The following is an 11,071-nucleotide window of genomic DNA, read 5'->3' as shown; positions in this document are numbered from 1 at the left end:
GACCGGCTACTCTAAAGGCGGTACTATCCTGTAATGGAAACACTGTCTAGAATAGTACCTGGTACCAGAGCTGAGCCAGTAGAGTCGAGTCGAGCCAGTACCATGTAGTGGAAACGCGGCTTAACTGGACTAGTATTAGTACCACTCACCGGCGCCAACACAAGAAGTGGCAGAACTCCTGCAGCAGAACCAGCACTAGTACTGGTACCATAACTAGCACCAGAATCGGAACCGGTACCAGAACTAGTACCCAAACCGACACCAGAACCAGAACCAGAACCCGTGCCAGAACCGGTACCAGAACAAGTACCGGTAACAAACCCGGTACCAGAACTGGTACCAGAACTAGTACCCAAACTGACACCAGAACCAGTACCAAACCAGTGCCAGAATGGTACTGTAATTTTTGTCACAAACCCGGTACCAGGACTAACACCAGAACTAGTACCAGAACCAGTAGGGGAGAGTGGGGTAATTTGTGCCATGGGGCAAGTAGTTCCACCCCTGTTATCTAGAAAACCATAGAAGAAGTTGGTCATGTGACCACATATTTTTGAAGGGGCATCCATTTCACCCATCCTATTAAGAAGGGAGACACATGGCTTGAGAGGAAAGCACATTTATGTTCAAAAAACAAGTTTTTGCCCTCCAAAGTAAAATTTCTATGATCAAGGTTTTTTGATTGCCGTGTTTGAACAATTATAGATAACTTTGAAAACAGTTCACACATGTTTTAGTGCTTTATTAAGCTACATCATGAGTCTATACAGTTAGCATGATGCCAGCTCAAAAGAGCTGGGGAATCCTTTTTTCTCAAAATGCTGGGCTTGGGGTAATTTGTGCCAAAGGGCCTGGGTTAAGTTGTGCCAGCGGCAGTGCTGTCTGTGTATAGGAGAAATGTGGCAGTGGGCACGGATTTGCTTGAAACTTAACATGTGTGATGAGGGACCGCCCCTGAACACACCTGCCCAGTCTGGTTGTGCTCGTAGCCCGGTGGACGAAGAAAACATGGCGTTTCTTTGCGCCACAACCCCCAGCGTGCCTCAGGCCTCCGCGACTGCATGGGGACAAGCGAGGACCCGATCATCGCCGCTTCCGGCTTTAATTTTGTATTGAATGTCTTGCTTTTATATAGCATTAACATTTGTGAGATTAAAATGATCTGTTTTACTTCAATTATCAATGGCACAATTTACCCCAGTGTATTCTCTCTAATGGCACAACTTACCCCGCACCGGGGGCAAGTTGTGCCAGATTTTTTTTTTTTTTTCTAAAGCTATATTTCTGAAACAGTTGATTTAAGATTCAAAGTGATTGTTCCCAGGGATGCACAACATCCTAAACTATATGTACATATGTTAGTTGGGGGCATTATTATAATCCCCTTGCTTTAAAGGCAATTTAAGTAAAAATTGGCACTACTTACCCCGCTCTCCCCTACCAGACAACATTGACTGGAGCCAAATTAGCACACAGAGACACCATGGTTTCATATTGAAAAAGAAAACTGTAATAATCACAATATAATGATGATTGTTTCATACTGAAAATCCATGCAACTTGCTAAAATGGTTTGATATGCATACTTTAATATCCACTCCCCTTTTGGTAACAAGGGGAATACACACAGGGGCAATTACATATTTTATTGACCCCATGAATAGTAAATAGAGTTGGTTAACTTGCTGTTAGTAATCGTGGACATAATACATGACCATTATTCCTGAGCCTCATCAACAGGTGGCCACAGGTGCCCTTTCCATCTCCCCTTGACAATAAAACCTATTTAAATCCCATTAAAATCATTAAACACTGATAAAAATTTAATTTTTTTTAACAAGTTCCACCACACTGAGGATATATAAAACCAAAACCTGGATAGAATGTTTAGTTTTTTGCCACTAACGCTGCAACTCCACGAAGGAGGCTGGCTGGTCCACCTGGAGTGAGAGCAGCCATTAATGGGATTAGTTACACCTGAGTTTGACATGTCGTCTATTTAAAGGCCCTGCACACTCACACAGATGTTCTCACTTATTCTGGCTGATTAGACCTCAGCTCAGGTTGAAGATGAAGGAGACGCTCCAATAATTTATCATTTAACTTACTGTCTATTCAGAGATAACACACACACACACATACAATATACAGCTTCACTTTTAATTGAACAGAGATTCTTTAATCCCGACAGGATTACTGACAGTTGTTGCTCTTACACTTTTCTTACATGGCTGCTATTCAAGTTAATGTTAAAAGACTCTGACGACAACTGGAAATAAAAACTACACCTCTGTCTTTTATTAGAAACATTTAGCTACCTCTTACTGTTAAAACACTTACATGATTTCAGTCAGACTGAATCAGACGTGAACTTTACTTGTTCCTCTCTGCTTTGGCAGCAAAAACTTTTTTTTATTTTAACTTGCATCTTTAATTTATCAACAGACAAAACCAGAGAAAAAAAATCTGTATTAACTTAAAAGATAATTCACACACTTATTTACAGTAGTAAATTATTAAAAATAATTAATCATAGTGTTTTTTCCTCCTGCTGGTCATGCTGTTTACATTTCAGTTTATTGATTATCATTGCTGGGTGTTGCTATAATCAAATCTAACTGTAGGTTTCAGCATTTTCTTATTAGGAAGTATTTTATTCATGGTTCACATGAACAAATTCAAAGCTAACTGAGAGGGTTGATAACCATGTTCACACTTACATACATATACCTTTTTTACTTTTACATGCATGTTTCAGAAAGATAAACTATAGGATGATGTGATTTGTTATGAGTACTAAAAAGTATTATAATTGAAAGAAGTTGAAAACAGTATCTTGACTAGTGGTCCCACTGTATAAAAAGGTCTTCGACAGGGGGTCGGTGACCCCTAGGGCGTCCCGGGAGGTGCTGCAGGGAGGTCGTGGAACGTTTGGTTGAGTAGACATTGTTTAATATCTTTTAGTTTCCACATTTATGTTTCAAATAAAAAGGTCAATTTGAATAGCTTGTGTGCATGACTTCCATGCAATTGACAGACAGTTATCAGCATTGGTATCAGTTAACAAGGTGGCAGAAGCATGGCCGCCCTACTCACTGTACCTTACATGTTTTTAAAAAGAAACATGAATATATGAACCTGTGTATTATTTAATAGCTTATATTGAATGCACAATAACAAGGTTTATACATGGCACTGGGCTCAGTTTAATATAATACACATTTTTTTAATAGGGGTCCCTGTTTCACCTCTCCATCAGTTTAGGGTTCTTCGGCCCGAAAAATGTTGAAGACCCCTGTCATAAGTGATTCTGAGCCTTCAAAACATTTGCTGAGAAAATTCTTGTTATTCAACATTGACTTAATCAACAACAGACAGCTCCACTGGATGTTTGCTCAGGCGAATAAGGCTTTAAAGAAGAAAAAAAACACTGTGTCTGTCTGTGTCATTTTTTTGAATTTGTCTTTCAGCTGTGTTTCTAACCCACAGTGAAGCAAAAGGCCAGAAATAAAAACAAAGCAGGAGACAGAGGTTCATTATGGCACAGAGAACCAATTGGCCACACTATCGTTTTTTCGATAGAGACGGCTAACCGCTGCTCGGGGTGATTATAGATTTATCTATCTCTGCTTCCTCTTCACCTCTTCACACATCACAGACTCTTGCTAAATGTTTCCCTTTGGGGATGAAGCGAGGGAAGTTGATAAATTGTGCTTGTGTACGAGAGGCTTTTAACTGATCTCTGTGAACATCAGGCCACTGAGACTCACTGGAGCATTTCCAATGGTTTTCCCCCCCATTATGTTTGTGTCAATATTGTTGTTTATGGCGATGATATTTTTTATGTAGAGTCTTCTAAACTAGGTGGCTCCATGGAGATGAAATATCTCCTTTTCAAGACATAAAAGCTGCTGCCAGAAACATAAACAAAGTGCAAAGTTGAACCTAAACATAACATTAAAGGCAACAGCTAGAATAAAAGCCATAATGAGAATTGATATATTTAATGATACTCTTATAACATTCAATCAAACTGAAAGGTGTGAAGTGAGAAAAGGTGTTTAGCCTCTTTTAGCTTTTTTGTTTTGGTTTTTCCATCCCATAAACTCTGTTGTAATCAATATCCATCTCTGTAACAGATAAATATTCACAGTTCAAGGACTCAGATAAACCAACTGTATGCTACGTGCCCAAAACCTGAGCTTATAAAGTCACCAAATAAATCAAAAACATATTTTGAAGACAGGAAATAAATCATTGTACTGAAGTCGTCTTATGTTATAATTTCAGTAATTATATTAGAAATCAGAAATGATGTGATAATAGAATCTCCTCACAGAAATAGTTAATAATGATAATTAAAGCAGATATCAGTGGAATGTTTTTGTTAATATAAGTCCTAAATAGTCCTATTTTCCGTCAGCAATCACTTACATGAAGTATTTCAGCCTAAACACGAGTCTCTCCGTCACTCTGCTCTGCTGTAACCCGAGGAGAAAATTTTCCTTGTGGGATACAAGTGTTATCCAATGAGGGGAGAGAACGGCATGAAGGGCTGTGTGTGCAGCCAAGGGATGCGCGTGAATGTGGTGACGTAGCACGAGGACCAATTGATGCCTGACAAGGGCGGGGGCTGCTAACTCATGGTGCGTTCAAGGAAACTCGTACTTTGTGTTTTTCCTTCCTGTGAAGTCATACCAGTTCGATCTGGTACGAGTTCACGGGTCGGAAGTTACGAGTGGCCGTTATAGGGAACTTTCACAGACAACAGGACGGTAAAAACACGAGCTACGGGTTACCTGGAACGCTACCAAGTCGTAGTTGTGACTTGAAGCTGTAACTTACGGTTTCAAAAGCCTGCCTTGAACACAGCATTAGCCGAAACGGCCGTGCCACTGATATCTGCTTTAATAATGAGTTGTGATGTGTTTAACAATGACATAACAGTTACAGAAGAAAAGAGGGAAGAAGAGGCTTCAGTCTCGCTTCTGCTCACTATTTAATATTTTAAAAGTACAATCATCTCTTATGTTACTATTTTGAAACCAGAGGTAATTAAGGGTAATACTTTTCACTTTAACTCCAAACCCTCATTTAGTGAAGCCAGCTCTCATGTCTGCGATAATGAGATCCTCATTTTGGAATTCAAACTCCTTTTTTTTCTCTCTCTCTTTCTCTCTGCACTTTTACTGGAGCAGATCGACTGAAGCCTTTTTTCTGCTTATGCATTGTCGTTGCCTCCATTATGAAAATTACACCACCTCCTCCTCTCCTAGTACTTATCCCCGTCTCCACGACCTTTCACTTTTCTCCTCCATGCTGCTGCTGCGGCTGCTGCTGCGGCTGCCACCACACCACTGTCATAATTCCTCTTTCTATATGGCTGCTGTCAGGTGATGAAATGGTTTCCTTGACCAGAGCGGAGGCCTGACCGTTGTTTTAGTGTTTAGGTTTTAGCAGAACCATAAAGCATCACCTGCTGACAGAGAGCTATATCTAATGGGCCTGTTCCTCTTGTGCCTGATCACTTCCTGCATTTCAATTAAGCGATTTTCAAGAGTGTGTGTGTGTGTGAGTTTCTATTAATGCACACATGTACGTCTCACACACACATGAGGGCAGGTATAGGCTATAGTTCCTTGTAGAGGAGAAGGTAGAAATCCAATAACACCGAACAATGAGCTGCTGGGTGCACCCGCCAAGGCTTTGAGTTGTCAGTCAGACTCCTCCTGGTGTCACCAAACATGAGTCATAATAAACTGCAAACACTCCGGTACTGTAGGGGCAGCTCCACAGAGAAAAAAGGGACCAAAACACTAGAAAATCCTTTCCCTTTAAAACATTTTTTACTCAATGCACAATAAAGCAATATGGCAATAACAGTAGCCTAGCTGTTGATAGTACAGTAGCTGTTGCAGTTTAATTTCCAGTTTTTGCACAGTGAACATCAACATCTCTCTCTCTCTTACTCTCTGCCTCCCTTCACCTTCCCTTTCTTTGCTCCTCCGCTCCAGAAAAGCTTTATCCTCTATACTGTACCTTCTGTTCTATTGTGCAGTGACGGTGTCCTCATCAAAGTGAAGCGAAAAAGGTGAGAAGAGGGTTCAGCATGCGGCACAAAGAACAGACAGCGCAACTGTGTGTGTGTTGCAGAGGCTTTTCCTCATTCAGTCACTCATAACTATTGTGGTGGCAAAAAATGTTGCTCCTTCACCAAAGTATTTAAAAAAGGATGACTGGACACGTCAGCTGTCTTTCTTGAGTTTTAATAAAAGGGCATTCATGAATGGAGTCACACACACAACCAAACAGGAGAACAGTCAGTGAGTGAGTGAGCTGAAGAAGTTTAGAGACACGCTATCTTATAGTTCAACAAAGCTTTGAACAGACAAAATATATGGCGCCATGCCTGGCTTCACCCCCTGATAGTGAGAGTGGTAAATCCCCACAGGCACTGTGTCAAAGAGATCCTTCAGGTCCTGACCTCGGGCCTGCTCTGTGTGGATATTGCTTCCCCTGATAAAGCCACATAAATTGTCATCATAGGAATGTTCACTCGAATAACATGTTTGTGCCCTAGTCTTAAAGCATATAACATGCTATGCCAAAATTTCCCATTACATTCCACCCTTTTTAGCATTTTTATGCTAAACCAAACAAGAAACAGGAAAATTTTGTACTGAACTACCCCATGACCTTTGGTGCCCTGCCCCGCACCAGCCAACCGCCAGCACCCCCAGTCTCCAACTCGGGAGTTTACAGACCCCAGGCAGAGGACCCCAGGTCACAGGCACAGAAGAGCCAAAACCCCTCCCCTCACTTTACAAGAGGAGGGTAAAAGACTCATCCGTCTAGCTGCTCTTAACTTAATATAAAAGGGGAAAAACCTCGAATATGATGAGGAAAAATCCCATAATCAATACTAAACTAAACTACTTCAAATAATATGCAGAAGACCCAGAATAACACAAAACAAATCAAATCAAACTGTGAGACTAAAAAACGTAAGGAAAAAGATTAAAATCATAACACGGTGTAAGCTGATAAATCAAACATCTCCAAAAACCATGATCGTTGTTCAACTATAAGTAGAAATCACTAACATTGATTACACAAGCGTAATTAGACTAATAATAAAAAAAACCAAAATGTAACAGTTCTTTTCACACGTCCTGGCACACAGTTCTCCATGAGTTAACCCTTCGTGACAAGGCTAATGCTTGATTCCCTCTCATACATCAACAGGACATGACAGCTCCAATACAGTTCAGAACAACACGCATAAAACATAAGTTGCACATCAGTGAGGAATGATTAAGGCAAAATACAAAGTTAAAGCATCTCATCGTCCTCCCCAGAAGGGGGGAAACCCACTCGTCATTCCAGTCCACCACTGATGTCACCAATGGTACGAATAACCAAAAACATGAAACAATCAGAGATATCAAAACTGTGTTTGTGAAATTCAGACTTTCAGTAATCACCGTCATGTCCAGCAGTAGAAACAAAATCACAAGCAATGATAAAATACTACTGTTAAAGATAAGCAAAAACATCAAACCCACACATATAGCAATGCATGAAAACCAAACATGGTGTTTTGTGATTATCCTAAACTGAAAACATAAAAAAAAACAACCTTTATTGGTTACATCACTCAATGTGAAAAATTATCAACACTGAATATGGAAACTTAAAGGAGCTCATCCTGCAACTCTGTAGTTATTGTGAGAGTGAGAGTGATCCTAAAGTCAATGTTTATGAGAATTGAAACCTGCGACCATATCAGGTCACATCTGAAGATGTCCAAGTTGTCGTCCCACATTACCTGTCGCCATCACAGGTTATCCACGTGCTGATGTACCCAGAGACTGCTCCCTGGGTGTAACAGTGAACAAACTGCGCTTCTCTGAGTAGTAGGATTTGTGGTCCTTTGGGAAAAGTGGAGTTGTTCTCAAAACAACTGTGGAAACATTCCAGGAACAACCCTTCAGCCCCTCGTAACTCACAACAGTTGCGTTGAATCCTCAGCCGTTCCTCTGTCGGGTTGTGAGCTACGAGTGCAGGGCCATTTCTTTCTGGGTAAAAGCAATCATTGCCCCCAGAATTTTAGGAAGAGGTGTTCAACGGCACAGAGTTACCTTTCTCATGTGACAGGGCAGCGCAAGCACGGCAGCTTGCGTTGGTCAGCACCCTTGCAGCTCTCATCACTGCCCTGCATCCAACGTTGTCCTCCAGCTCGATGTTGTGTTACTCACAGTAACAGCAGATGTCTTCACCAGAGTGCAAAGCATGTGGTGTAGATTTGTGGTCTGGGTGAGGTGAATCTGTCATGACGTTGTTGCTCGTCCTGCGGTTGTAGATGTCCTTCCGTAACAGCACCGACAGCCACGCGGTGATGGAGATAACCAGCAGGAAACTGGTCGCCACCCTTAGGCCGCACCCGAGCTGCTTACAGGGATGTCATGGTCGTTCACCACGATGTAGTCGCCTGACCTGCGGTCACACAGCTCTGTGTCTGCTGGCCCTGTAGGGCAACCTTCACCTGTTGGTAAAATTTATACGAAAAACAAACAACAGGAAAAAACAAACAGACAACAACAAGAAATGCACAATACCACATCATTCATCCACACACTGGCCAGTGATTCCATACATACTTCAATCATTCAATCATCAGTCACCCCCCCCATTTGACACATGGTTCAACCCATGTGTCACCTTCACACTGGAGGAAAATGTAAACAAGGGAGAAAAACAGCACAGATTGCCCTCGCCCAGAGACAGTCTTATCAAACGGGTGGCGTCTGCCAGCGTTAGCCACAACTGTGGGGATGGAATCAGGGATGTTAGAGAAAAACAACTGGCACAACATTTGTGAGACAAGAAATAGCCTTGAAGCTACATGTGCAGCTGCATTCGTCCTGGTAAGACCTAAAGAGGGAAGGGGTCAATGTCGTTAATGTGGACTTTAGCACAACAAGGTGTTCGTTTGGCATCAGAATTTCATCTAAAAACACCATCTAATGCTGATCATTTAAGTTCCATTGAAGTTGTCTCCATTCACCCCAATGTGTTCAACATCCTGAAAATGACCAATGTACAACAAATACTGAGTGGAGTATCCTTTAACTCTGGCCTGTGGGAGCAAACAGACATTATGATGGTCACATGGTCATGTGGCTTTCCAGCTTCAACAGTTGGCAGGAGAGAAACAGGGTTAAAACAGTATTTGTCAGAAATCATAGTCCCACCCTTCTCGTCAACAGTTAAGGTCCAAGTCATGAGCAGTCAGGTAATCCAAGTGTCGGAGGTTTTTCTACTACTACTTTAAAGTCACTGAAAAACTTTCGTCAGTGTCCACAGTCGTCAGTGTCACATCTAAGTGACAGGGTTTGAGCTTTTAGGCCTTTCCCATGAGCAATTGCTGCTAATGGTGCCTAAATTACTGCACAATGAACAACCCATTTTCTGCTTGCTTGCCATGGCCAAAGAAAATCATAATACCTGTTTCTTTAAAAGGTTTGGAGATTCTCCGAATTGAAATTTTCTTCTTGAATGAGAGGGATTTTTCCTCTGCTGAGATCACGTGACCCAAAATGTGACCTCTGTGGCATCAAACTGCAGTTTGGACAGGCTGGCCTAGTGCCCCTGTACAGCCAGGTGGGTGAAAAGAGCCAGAGCAGCTTTAATGCATCTCTCTCTGGTCTCACATGCAATCCAAATACCATCAACATTCTGCAACCAAAACACTCCCCTCTGGCCGCTCCAGAGTCTCCAGTCTGTCCCTCAGAGCACAGTTATGAATCGTTGAAGATTCACACTGACCCTCACGCAAAACGAGCGAACGCATACAGCGTCCCACCAAAAAACAACAAGGCAAAACCAAAATTGACTGTCAAACTACATGAAAGCGTTTGAAAGATCAACAACTAAAAAAAGTCATATACTATGTGTTGGAATTCAAAACAAAATAGTGTATGGATTCTGTACCATCGGCGCCCTGGCCTGCACAGCAACATTGACAGCCTGCAGGTCTTGCACAAATCTCCACTCCACAGGCTCGCCCTCAGGTCGAATCTTATGCACCAGAAAAAATGGGGGTTCTCACTGGAGAACCAGCACATGGCACAATCACACCAGCTTTCAACAAAGTATCAGGCATAGGCCTAATGCCTTCACTTGCATCATGTCTGAGAGGATAGTAGTCACAACAGGGCCTGTAGTGTGATAAAATTGTCATAACCACAGGCTCACAATTTTTTAATTAATCAGAAAAAGAGAAAAAAAAACAAAAAAACATAATGTTTACTTCTTGCCCCGAGACGACTGAGAATACGCTTTAATGCCGAGATCTGTTTAACGGACTTAAACACTTTTCTTGTCAATGTGAAATTTGGGATAATCAAAAGATATGATTTAATCCACAACTTCGACATCATGATTCAACAATTTGCAATTTGCCCTCAGGACTTCATTAAAGTGCACCTGAGGATCAGCCGTCCAGTGTGAGGAAGCTTTCAGCTTCTGCACCTTATGATCCAAGTTTGTAGGCTACTGTACATGTATGATATCCCAATGAGATGTGTGGTTCAGATTGATGAGCCTACAAAAATTCGCCACCTGTGTTGGCAATGTCAATGAGTCAATAAATTTAACATTATCTCACAATAGTCTATTTCAATTCAAACGATCTTTGTCCAGCATTATTTCATCAATGATACTTTTACTGTCATAACAGGAGTGTATGTGTGTACTGCAGCGCGGGCATGTGACGTCAATGTGTGTGTGTGCTCTGAGCTGCAGCACACCAGAGCAGGGGGAGAGTCACTTTCCCCTTTAACATGAGTTGTGTCGGGGTGGTGGAAAAGCATTGATAGTTTTTTACCCTTATCTCACTTATACCCCGTTGGTGTACAAATCAAAGATAACCCTAACAAACAAATAAAATCATTTTTCATCAATTTAAAACTGGAAATGTTTCCCAAATTAGGATCAAATGCATTTTAGTGGACCTGTGTATCTTAAAAAAAATCAAAGGAAAATTTCCCACCCACACCAACTTTCTACT

This window comes from Trachurus japonicus, chromosome 14 (assembly GCF_045865225.1).
Source record: "Trachurus japonicus isolate A0001 chromosome 14, Traja_1.0".
Classification (NCBI taxonomy): Eukaryota; Metazoa; Chordata; class Actinopteri; order Carangiformes; family Carangidae; genus Trachurus; species Trachurus japonicus.
The sequence above is the reverse complement of the archived record's forward strand: the minus strand, read 5'-3'. Positions refer to the sequence as shown.